The sequence below is a fragment of the Alexandromys fortis genome, unplaced genomic scaffold (genome assembly GCF_014885135.2).
Source record: "Alexandromys fortis isolate MF-2015 unplaced genomic scaffold, M_Fortis_MF-2015_v1.1 scaffold_56, whole genome shotgun sequence".
Classification (NCBI taxonomy): domain Eukaryota; kingdom Metazoa; phylum Chordata; class Mammalia; order Rodentia; family Cricetidae; genus Alexandromys; species Alexandromys fortis.
Window position 1 is genome coordinate 10,037,139 of NW_026067935.1, and position 12,493 is coordinate 10,049,631.

Consider the following 12,493-nt stretch of genomic DNA (forward strand, 5'->3'; position numbering starts at 1 on the left):
GCCGCCTCCCCTTTCCCTCCCCCTCCCTCGTCAGCCCAAAGAGCAATCAGGGTTCTCTGCCCTGTGGGAAGTCCAAGGACCACCCTCCTCCATCCAGGTCTAGTAAGGTGAGCATCCAAACTGCCTAGGCTCCCACAAAGCCAATATGTGCAGTAGGATCAAAAACCCATTGCCATTGTTCTTGAGGTCTCAGTAGCCCTCATTGTCCGCTATGTTCAGTGAGACCTGTTTTAACCCAGGCTTTTTCAGACCCAGGCCAGCTGGCCTTGGTGAGTTCCCGAGAAAGGTTCTCAGTCTTTCTAATGCTGTGACCCTTTAATACAGTTCCTCATGCTACTTTAGTTGTTATAACTGTAATTTTGCTACTGCTATGAACTGTGATGTAAATATTTGTGTTTTCCAATGGTGTCAGGTGATACCTGTTGGGAAGTCCCACCCAGTCCCACTCATCCCATTCCAGCCCTGCCCCAAGAAAGCCCACCATGGGCAGCTCCTCCCCTGGGACCACTCAAGACTGCCTACAGGTTATTTACGACCTGGTCCATAGATCTGCCACGTGTGCTCTGTTGTTCTCTCTCCTGGCTTCCTGAGAGCCCACTCCCACCCCCACCCCCAGGGCTATGCTTCGCAGTTTATTAAATCTGGATTTATTATTTCAGTTTGATTTGGCTTATTATCTTGGTGGAGGAACCCAGTAGCCAGGTATCCAATACTTATCAATCCCTGTGACTGAGTCATTTAAACTCAAAGGAAAGGGGTTGTGACTCACAGGTTGAGAACCAGTGTGGCCAGCACTGGACTAGGTTATGACTGTAGCTAACATTCATACCCATCCTCTAAGTCCCAGGAGCCTGGATCATGATGTGGGAGTGTCATATATCAATCTGTTGATTTCATTGGTTAAGCAATAAAGGAACTCCTTGGCCCTGATAGGTTAAAAGATAGATGGGAGGAGAAAACAGAATAGAATTCTGGGCGGAAGAGGAAGTGAGGTCAGACTCTGCTCTGCTTCCAGAGGGACCGAACAGCTCTGCTCTCTGGAGCAGAGACACCATGATGGACGGAGGCTAGAATCTTCCCAGTAAGCGCACCTTGGGGTGCTTACAAACATCATTAGAAATGGGCTAGTCCAGGTGCGAGAATTAGCCTGTAAGGGCTAGAGTTCATGGGCCAAGCAGTTCTTAAATGAATACAGTTTGTGTGTTATTATTTCGGGCATAAGCTAGCCAAGCGGCCGGGGTGTTGGGGACGCAGCCGCCGCCGCTCATATTTCAACAGGATCACACCAATTTTCTTCCCTTCTGAGAGTCCTCATAAGATGCTCGGGGACACCTTGCTTAAGGAATGTTTTCCTAAATACTACCTTGGAACTTCCATTCTTTGGATTCACTAGTTAACGGACCACAGTAAATGTTAACATACTGTAGCAAATACCATGCAATCCTGGTAAGGAAACAATGCTAGCCAGCCTTGCTTCTTAACCTAGTGTTTTCCCTTCTTTGCTTTGTCCTCTTGAGAGTTAATTTATATTAATGTTCTCCTAACTTCCTCTAGTGAAACATCTCACTTTTAGCAGCCTGCCAATGGCCACAGGATAAAACTCCAGATTCTAAGCTCTACACAGGTACTCCCGACCATGGTACATACCACCATGAGTTCTGGAGATACAGGCCTGCAATCCCAAGCTGCAGAGGCAAAATGTCTTCCACTCTCCCTCCTCTTCCCACTGTTTTCTTCTATACTAAAGTTCCTTCCTTCTTTGTGTGTGCTGTCCAACTGTGACCTGGGTACCTGATTCCAAGCACCCCCCCCAAAGTCCTTTTCCCAAGGTCAGGCATTTAGACAAAAGCCCCCTTCCCTCCAGGGCTAGAAGAAAGTTCCTGCTTGCTGCAAAGAGAGTCCTTTTCCTTATCTCAGGCTGGAGGAACCTGTGGTCCTAGGTGCCTATTAACTTCTCAAGGTCAGTGCTAGCCAGTGGGCTCCCACCAGCCAGGCTCACAGGTCCCACTCTAGCTCAGGAGTTCCCTTTCTTAGTCTCCTTTAACCCTGGAAATCTCTCCCCTGTCACTGCTTCTCCTTGCTTTCCTGGCAGACAGATTTGACAGTTTGAATTAACTTTTCTCTTTTCACCTAAAGTGGTTATTTTGGTTACTTTACTGCACCCATTTTCTTTCATCCAGAGCCTGAAACCTGCGAGGGGCATAAGTGAGCTCCCCTTCCAAGGGGCTGGGCCTCTCCTAGCTGAACCACATGCCAATTTTGCCCTCCTGGGTGGGGATCACTTGCCCGTGCTGGCTTCTGCCCCCCACACATTTGGTTCCAGACGACGCAGTCCAGTTGCCCCTCCTGCTCTCCACACCTACTTGGTAAGTGTCCTCTCTCCTTTCTAGGCCTTTCTGGGGAGCCCACCACATGGGCAATTCTCCCTACTAAGACACATGCTCCTCTCTCTCTACTGGACTCCCCCTTTTCCAAAGCCTCTCCCAGTGCAGCTCTCTGGCTGTTTTCTCCTCTGCCTGCTCTGACCACTTGTCTCTCCCCTTCTACTGGCTAGAGTCACTACGGAGCTCCTGCTTTGTCTACTTGTCCTATGAAGACCACACCGGTGTGCTAGGAAGCGTCCTCTCACCCTACTCTCTCACGTGGAGAGGGACGCCTCTCCTCTGTGATTTGGGACGTTTCTCTCTAGTCTGCTTGGGGAGACCCCGGTTAGAAACTCCTGTCATTGCACTTAGTCACCTCAGCTCCCTCTGTGGAGAGAACTAAGGAGTTGCCCCCCACCCCATCTACCTCTGTCACTCTTTGACCATGGGCTCTCCCCACTCAAGACCTAACCCCTCAACTCCTCTTGCTGTCTACTCAAGTCTCAACACACCTCAGTCTTGGTGATGTCATCATTTTTTATTGCAGCACAGCCTGGCCACAATACAAACTAGACAGTTTCGATGGCGTATGTGACTACCAAATCCTCACTGATCCTGACAAACACTGCCAGTGCATGGGCAAACAGACCACGTGCGGGCTTTCTTCACTCTCCTTCACACCCCTCCCTCTCTAACTCATGCCATGCTCACTGCGTTCTCCTGACAAAAGCCAAATCCCCTCCCGAAGCTGACCAGGACCCAGATCTCTCTGTAACCACTCTTTCTGACTTAGATATAAAGGATTCGGCCCCATCCCAGATGCGTCCTCAGCCTAACCCTTTTCCTCAACCTAATTCTCTGGTACCCTCAGCCAGCCCCTCCCCCCAACCCTAACTGGACCTCAGCTACACTCTCCTCATCACCTCCCTCAACACCCGCGTGCCACAGTGATGGCCTTTACCCAGCCGGCTCTGGGAAGTGCCAGGTTCCAATGGTCCCCTCCACATATATGTCCCTTTTTCTATGGCTGACCTCTCTCAGACAGAAGGGCGCCTTTAAGGTCACCAAAGAGGTCAGGTGCCTTTCTCAAACCTATAGCCTCCCGGGCATGACCTCGATGCCATTCTTTCCTCTGCTCTCACCCCTGAGGAAGAGGGTTTGCTAGGTTGCTCAAGTCCACGCAGATGAGGTCTGCCACACAGACAAGTCCTGTCCAGTAGGGGCAGACACAGTTTCCCGGCCAGACCCCCACCAGAACTACCAGGTTAAATGCTGAGGATCAGTCCCCAAGCAGGGTAGCCAGAGACAAAATAGTTACTGGCCTCCTGGCTAGCCTCCAAAAGGCCCCTCATAAGGTAATTAATTTTGATAAATTGAGAGAGGTCACCCAGGGGAAAATCCTGCGGAGTTCCTTGCCCTCCTCCAGTATACAAGCAAGACCCTAATTCTCAAGAGGGCATGCCTGTCATCAACTCTCACTTCCTCTCTCCCTGACTGGCTGTGGGCCCTCAAACTCCCCACAGATCTGCTGGATATGGCATTTAAGGTGTTAAGGGAAGTGAGGAGCAGGTAGAGATGGAGAAAGCTTCCTGAGACAGAGAGAAGTGCCAGTAGTTCCTGGCAGCTGCTCTAAGATGTTCCCCAAAGATGATGGGGCACAGATGAAATCCACCTGAACTTGCTTCAAATGTGGCACAGTCAGTCACAGCAGGGTCCCTGTCCAAACTGTGGGCAGGCAGGACACTGGAGAGATTACCCAGCTTCCCCTAGACAAGGTAGATGGGTCCCCCAGGTTACTCCTCCACAGGGAAGCCAAAGACGGATGCTGCCCTGGGACCTCTGCCCACAACGGAACCGGAAATAAGATTGCCATGGAGGAACCTAGGGTGACTGCTCAAGTAGCCTCTTGACCAACATTCCAGCCTTCCTAGGCCCTAACAACTTCACCCCAGTTCAGCAGGAGTAGTTACAGAAGAGACATCACCCCTTTATTTATCATCAACAAAAGATCAGAACATCCTGTCCTCCAAGAAAATCCTTTTCCCAAGGTCAGACATTTAGACAAAAGCCCCATTCCCTCAGGAGCTTGAAGGAAGTTCCTGCCTGCTACAAAGGGAGTCTTTCTCCCACCTCTGGCAAGAGGAACTTGTGGCCCTTCCCTTAACACAATGTGTTTTTTGGTTTTTTTTTTTTTTTTTTTTTTTATCAAGGACAATGCTAGCCTGTGGCTCCCTCCACCCCCTGCTCAAAAGCCTCCTTTCACCTAGTCCCATTGAACCCTAAAGATCATTCCCCTGTCACTTCACGGTTTCCAGGGAGACAGCCTTGGCAGTAGAATAAACTTTTTCTCTTCCCACTCATGAAGTGGCTATTTTGGTTTCTTTACTTTGTCCATTTTCATTCATTGGGCATTACCTTTCTTCCTGAATCATCTTTTAAATCTTGTAGGCTGTTCGTTCTCTCTCTCTCTCTCTCTCTCTCTCTCTCTCTCTCTCTCTCTCTCACACACACACACACACACACACACACACACACACGAGCGTGCGCACACACACTCTGTTGCCCTTTTGTGCTCTTGTATGTTTGTTCTCTTGAACTTTCTTCCTTGCTCCACTCTCTGCTCTACTATAAAGCTCAGACTGACTTCAAATTCATTAGGAGCCCAGGTTGGCCTTGAACTCATGCTCCTCCAAGGCTACACACAAGTGCTAGGATTATAGGCGTGCTCAGTGACACCCTATTTAAGGCATGTTTTCCTTAGCACTGTCTTGGTACCTTCCTTCTTTTGATTCACCAGTCAACTTACCATATAACTAAACCTTTTCTCTCCAACTACGCAAGAAAAATGAAGCCATTCTTCTAAATCTCTGGGTTTAATAACCTGTAAGTTACATAAATATTTAATGAATATCTGCTGGTTAACAAAAGAACTGGAAGATAGGAATAACATCTATGCTGTAAATTGAACGTATCAGTGTTGGGGAATATTATTTTAAGGTGTGTGACTTTTGTTTATGCTGCATTTGTTTAACTCTGTGAAGCTGTGGTTCTTAACCATCTGGTGCTCTAATAAAGAGCAGAATGGCCAATAGCAAGGCAGGAGCAAGGATAGGCAGGGTTAGCAGGTAGAGTATAAATAGGAGAATCAAGGCAAAAGAGGAGCAATGGAAGAACAAGGAGAGGAGGATGCTAGGAGCCAGCCATGGAGTAAGAGTGAAAGTAAGATATAGAAGAAAAGCCGGGCGGTGGTGGCGCACACCTTTAATCCCAGCACTCCGGGAGGCAGAGGCAGGCGGTTCTCTGTGAGTTCCAGGACAGGCTCCAAAGCTACAGAGAAACCCTGTCTCAAAAAAAAAAAAAAGATACAGAAGAAAAGGAAAAAACCCAGAGGCAAAAGGTAGTTGGGGATAACTAAGAAAAGCTGGTTAGCAATAAGCCAAGCTAAGGCCAGTCATTTATAATTAATAATAAGTCTCCGTGTGTATTTATTTGGGAGCTGGGTGGTGGGTCCCTCAAAAAGAGTAAAACATCAAACAACAACATTACCAGTGTTATTGTTAAGTGTCAAGGAAAGCATTTGACTCTGAGCGTACAGAGATCTGCACCGCAGTAGGACAAATTACAACTGGTTCTACTCCCATGGGCACAGCCCGACTCCTCCAACTCCTGCTACAATTTGAGGTTCCCTGAGTTCTGCTTCTAAGGTTCAGATTCTTGAGCCATTCCGGTTCTCTACTCTCAACTTCCTGTTCACAGGTCAAGATGTGAGCTCAGCTGTTCCTGTAGCCATGAATCTACCTGTTGCCACACTTCCCTGCCACAATGGTGATGGATTCTTAATCCCTCTGGAAATGTAAGCCAAATAAACCCTACCGTGCCCAAATAAACCCTACCGTGCCCAGATTGCTTTTGGGCACGGTGTTCATCACAGCAGCAGAAAGTTACTACAATACTATTCTATTTCCAAAGGCATCCCACCTGCATCTAGGAGAGAGGTTTGTTCATCTAAAAATGTTTAATGACCTTTCAGCTTTGGACACAAACTCCTCCATGATCTCGGCGGTTTTATGATTTTTCACATTTATTCGGCTTATTCACAAAAATAAAGATTAGGTCCCCCAGACTCACAGGAAAAAGTCAGGCCAACTGTGGCCCCACATCTGTAATCCCAGCACTGAGGAGGTGTAACAGGCCGATTCCTGGGACCCAGTCAGCCCAGCCCACATAGCAGGCTGGGGTCTCAAAGCAGGATGGGAGGCCGTCAAGATGCCTCAGTGGGCAAAGCACTTCTGTGCAAGCCTAGCAGCCTAAATCTGACTCCCGCATTAAGGTGGGAGGAGAGAATCCCACAAAGTTATGCTCTGACCTCCACATGTATGCCTTGGAAGACACACATGCACACACAAAAGGTAAGTCTGGGGAAATGGCTCAGTAATATGATGCACAGACATGGGGGCCTGAGTTTGACACCCCAAGTCCTATATTTAAAAGCTGCACATGGTGGCCGGAGCCTGCAATGCCCGTGCTGGAGATGGAGCCATGAGGATCCCTGAGGCTGCCTAGCTCGCACTTCTAACTGAATCAGCAAGCTATGATTGGGCAAGAGGTCTTGTCTCAAAAAGAAAATAGAGGGATGAGAGAGATGGCTGCGCGATTTGGGCGAAAGCTGGCCAGAGAGGCTCCGAACGTACACTGGTCTCACAGTAAGAGGTTGGTCCCCCCCCCCCCCACCAGGTGGCTCCCAACAGCTTGTAATTCCAGCTCCAGGGTGGTGGAAACCTCTTCCGGGCTCCAATGTCAACCTCTGGCTTCTACATGCACATACACACACATGAACACTCACACAGTCACAAAAAGGCAGGCATGAGAGTGCACACCGTGCACACACACACACACAAAGGCCTTACTTCTTCCATCACATGGCTAAAATGTCGACGGAATAGTGGGGTAAAGCTAAGAGTCACCAACAGTCCTCCAAATGCTGTGGGACCGAAAGCACTCACCGGCTGCCAACAGTCCAATTACAAAGGAAACCTCTAAAGAAAATAATCAGCATCCCATTCTGTTCCAGGTCTGTAAAGAATTTTCTCACATAACTCAGTCACTTCAACCATACAAAGCCCAACAGTTCAAACAAAACTCCATTTATCTTTATTGTGTATTCTACAAACCGGGTCAGCTATTGCCAGATGATTCCATACTTTCCTGCTTAAATGTCAACATGAGCAAACTCATGACTTAAACACATGTGGGTCCCCCATCCTCGTCTATATTGGAAGCACTTCAAACACATAAGTGTAACACAAACCCACACACCACGACGTGTAATTTTCTCCCAAACAGAGACACCTGGAATAGAGTTAGCAGCGCAAGGCAACATCTGTGCTTACATTACTTGGCGCTTTGGGGGGCTGGGTAGGGGGTGAGGGGTGTAGTAGAGTGGTCAGTTCAGTCACTAGCAATCCGGGCAAACACAGCCCCGCCTACTTAGAGAAGGCTCGGTATCCACTCTGGATAAACCAGCACAATCCTACTTTCTTCGAAACACGCCCACTTAGTGCACCCAAAGTCTGGATTGCTGCGTCTTTCTGTCCCCGAATGCCACACCTGGACAGCTAGCCAAGGTACAAGGGTGCCCCCAACTTCCACCCTGCGGCCCTCGGGCTGGGGCACACAGGCAGGAGGCGAGGAGGAACCGGTGCCACAGGCAGCACATCAGTACTACGGGGTGAGCGCCTTCATCCCGAGCGGCGTGGGAGGGACGGCATCCACCTCCCAGCCGCGGTGCCGGGTGGGCGCACCTGTCCCGCAGCCTCGCAGACCCAGTCCCAGGCCAGCCCGCGGTGACCGCAGGGTCTCCGGGAGCCACCAAGGCGCAGGACCGGTCTGCGCACTCCTGCTGCGCCGCCCCGCCCCTCCCCGCTCGGGGACACGCGTTACCTGAGCCTGCGTCCGCCTCGTCGGGACCCCGGCCCACGTGACCCCGCGAGGGCAGCCCACGCATGCGCAGTGCCTGCTGCTCGCCGGCGCGCTTCCGCTCTCTCCGCGACCGACGCCAGGCGCTGGGCGGTGCGAGCCTGTGCGCCACGCCCTCCATAAAGGGAGACTCCGCCCGTCGCTTAGGACTGTCACCGGTGCTGCTGGGGCCTCCGAGCAGGAACACAGGCTAGTCAGTAGAGGTCCTCAGAGGGGAGAGGAACGCCCCTTTCAACCCTGATCAGTGAGTTCACCTGACCTCCCAGAAACTGACCCAAAACCGGGTCCCGTGGCTTATGCCTGCGGTTCTCGCACGCAGGAGCTTGAGGCAGAAGGATCACCGTGAGTTCAAGCTAGCCTAGGATACAAAGTGAGGCCTGTCTCAGATTCTATGGGCTGACGGACGGACGGACAGATGAACGGATGGATGGTGCATGGGGAGTTGGGAATAGAGTTGGAATTAATTTCACTGGATTTGGTAGTATCTGCTAATTAATTTTCTTATTAATTAATTAATTAAAAGGCAAACTCAGAACCCAGAACTGTCAGTTTTAGTGGATAGTTATTGGGGAAAGAGGAAGCATTGTTTTTGCAAATAAGATAAGTATGGATACTAAAAACTGTTATTTTTCAATTTATCTTTTTTTAATCAGTGTTTTGCCTGTATGTATGTCTGTGTGATGGTGTTGGATCCTGGAGTTACAGACAGCTGTGATCTTCCATGTGGGTGCTGGGAATTGAACCCAGGTCCAGAAGAGCAGTCAGTTCTCTTAACCACCAAGCCATCTCTCCAGCCCCCTCATTTACCATTTTAAAAAGTTCATCTTACCATCAAACATACAGGGTGGGTCACATTATCAAACAGAGAAAGCATCTTCATGGTTTTGCTAATTTGCTACTGGAAAAAGATGGAAAACTTTCAGGACAGCTTGGTGTTTTACAGTTGCCCTGTGTCATTAACCCCAGCAGGCAGGCAGTGTGCTTGATGGACCTGTCTGTCATCCAGAAATTAGGAGGAAGAGTGGAGGAAGATGCCTCGGGAGGAGTTACAGAAAACGCCCAGGATGGCTGGCATCAGTTGAGTATCAAACAGGCTCACTATACTCCTACACCTGGGTTCGACATCTGGATCAGATCCAGAAGTGGGAAAGAAAGAACTATCCTGTCGGTACTTTGGGGCTGAGAACTTGGCAGGCTGATGACAGTGATATGAAGAAATTACAGGGGTGTTTAGGACCGTGATGGAGGAAAATAACCAACACCTTAGCTAGAAAATGGGACTAACGTAGACAGGAGCCCAAGAGACTGCCTGAGGGGAAGTGGGACCAGTTACAACCCAGGGTGAGTTTAGGGACCAGTGCTGGCCTAATGTCGTCAGGGTACCCACAGTGACTCTCAAACATCTTACATTGTCACCCACAGAAACACATTTCAGCCGTGACTAAGCATGTGCACTGTGACAGACAGGAGCCTGTCTAAAGCAGGGTAGAGAGATTAGTGACTCCAGAGCCCCAAGTGAGCGTGGGGCTATAGGAGATGAAAACTGGGAACACCTCTGGCAGTTGTGCCCTTCCATTTCCAAGTTACAGACAGCTATGATCTGTCGTATGAGTGCTGGGAACTGAACCCAGGACCTCTGGAAGAGAAGTCAGTTCTCTTAACCACTGAGCCATCTCTCCAGCCCCCCAGTTTACCATTTTAAAAAGTTCATCATGGCAGTAATGCACCTGTTCTGGGTAACTCCAGGAAGCAAGCCTACGACTTTGGGTGGATCTACGCCTGAAACCCCTTCAGTGTAACAACCTTTGCTGTGCCCTTGTTCACAGTGTGGACCAGTTGGAACAGTGTCACATGCTTGACTGTCCAGTGCTACCTAGCTAAAAATAAAAATAGTGGATGCTTATTATAGAAAGCTTGGAAAATCCAGGAAATGTTTAAAAATAAAAATTACCCATATTTCTCTTTGGGGCCTACTTTTATTAAGTCTTTGTCTTTGGATAATTACTTTTGAATCATTTTTTATTTTGGTTTGGAGGAGAATTAGCAGTAAAATTTTTGTTTTTATTTTATTTTTCACTTTTATTGATTTGTTCTTTGACATGTGTAGAATACATTCTAACTGTTCCTACCTAACCTCCCCACCAGTCCCTTTCCCAGACTCATGACTTCTTAAAGACTTTTAATTTTTATTTTATGCATATGAATGTTTGCCTGTGTGTATGTGTGTGCACCATGTACATGTCAGATGCCTTTGGAGGCCACGCAGATGGTTGTGAACCACCATGTAGATGCTGGATACAGAACCTGGGCCCTCTGCAAGAGCAACACATGCTCTTAACCACAGATGCCACATCCCTCCAGCCCTAGGTTTTTGTTTTGTTTTGAGACTTGGTCTCACTCTAACTCAGGCTGGCCTTGAACTCACAGTAGTCCTCCAGACCTACCTCCCAACTACTGGGATTAGCTGTTAATCCCCTATGCCGGGAAAGTCTTAACATTTAAGAAATCTTGAATTTGGAATATTGCTCAATGGATAAAAGCACTTGCCACCAAACCTGGCAACCTGAGCTTGTTCCCTGGGATCCGCACAGTAGAAAGAATTGTCCTCAAACTTCCACGTGTGCACTGCAGTGTGGCATCTTGCACGTATGCATCACATATACACAAATAGTAAATGTAACTTTAAAAACCTGTATAAATAGTAAGAAATATATTATGTGGAGTTGAGGGTGTTGCATGGTGTTTGCCTAATTTGGGGTTTGATCCCCAACACAGAAAAACAAGGCCATACATTTTTGTTTGTTTGTTTGATAATAACTGTGTAATGGCCCTAGATGTCCTGGGTATTCATTTAGTGGGTTATGGAGGAGAAAGAGGAGAAGGAAGAAGAGCAGAGAGAGAGGCAGAGTGAGAGAGAAAGAGAAACAGAGAGATAGAGGGGGGAAGGAGAAGAGCGTGGAGAAGGGAGAGAGACACGGAAAGGAAGGAACTCAGGCTGAAAGTGCAAGGAAGATCTGCTTGCCTCAATGGACAGGAAGGGAGTGGGCGGGGCTTGTCTCATGAAGGGACAGGACAGACCACTACAGTTACCCTTATTGCTAGCATTTCTTAGCAATAAAGCATTCCTAATTGAGGCTGTGTATGTTGTCTTTTTATAATGCAATCGAATACTGACTATACTACAGAGCAGTGTAAATGTAACTTTTACACCCACTGAAAAACCAGAAAGTTGGTGTGGCTCACTATTGCTTAGCTTAGCTGCAGTCTGGAACCAGAACACAGCATCTCCAAAGTACGCCTGTACTTTAGTTCCTTTAGTCCACTACTTGGACATTTGGGGGCTTCTATTTTTCACTGCTTTCATATTTCCATAAATATCTTCATACAGAAATCTTTTGCCAGTAGCTTAAAATTATTTCCCCAGGACAGAAAACTATACTGATTCAAAGGTTTTGAAATCTCTTAAGTCCACCAGATTGCTTCCCACAAAAGGTCAGGAAGATTTTGTTCCCACAGTATGTGTTCAAGAGTGCCCACCAGCCCACCAGCATTTACCTTTCTTTAAAAAGCTTTGCCAATTTGACAGATGAAATGGAATCTCATTTTAATTTGCGTTGGATTGATCGTGAGGTAGGAAATCTTTCCAAACGTCTGAACCCTTTGTAGTTCTTCTAGGACTGAAATTCCACTGCCTATGTTTGGACGTGTGGTGGGCAAAGAGCAGCGAGTGCATTGTTACAGGCTTGAGGACAGATAAGCAACAGAACATTTAACAATAAAGGATGTGGTCACACGAAGCCATTGTCAAACTGGTTTTTGGTCTTGTTTTTTGTTTTTTTGTTTGTTTGTTTGTTTATATTTTGAGACTGGGTTTCACAGATGCATAATCTATAAATCTGAGTCCATTCCTTAGTTTTGTGTTTGTATATCCGTGCATGTGTATGTGTACAATTTTGTGAAGGATATCTTAAACCAACTCAAAGTCCTTGTGAGAGTGTTCTTCCTTTATGAGAGATTCAAGCAACATTCAGTTTGCAAAACATTGTAATAGGAAGCTTGTCTCTTTTATGGTTCTGTAAACATAGGCATCAAGGTTTAAAAGAAAGGGGAGTGTAATGTCCACTTAAGTATTAAAGTTTTCTATACTTATTATT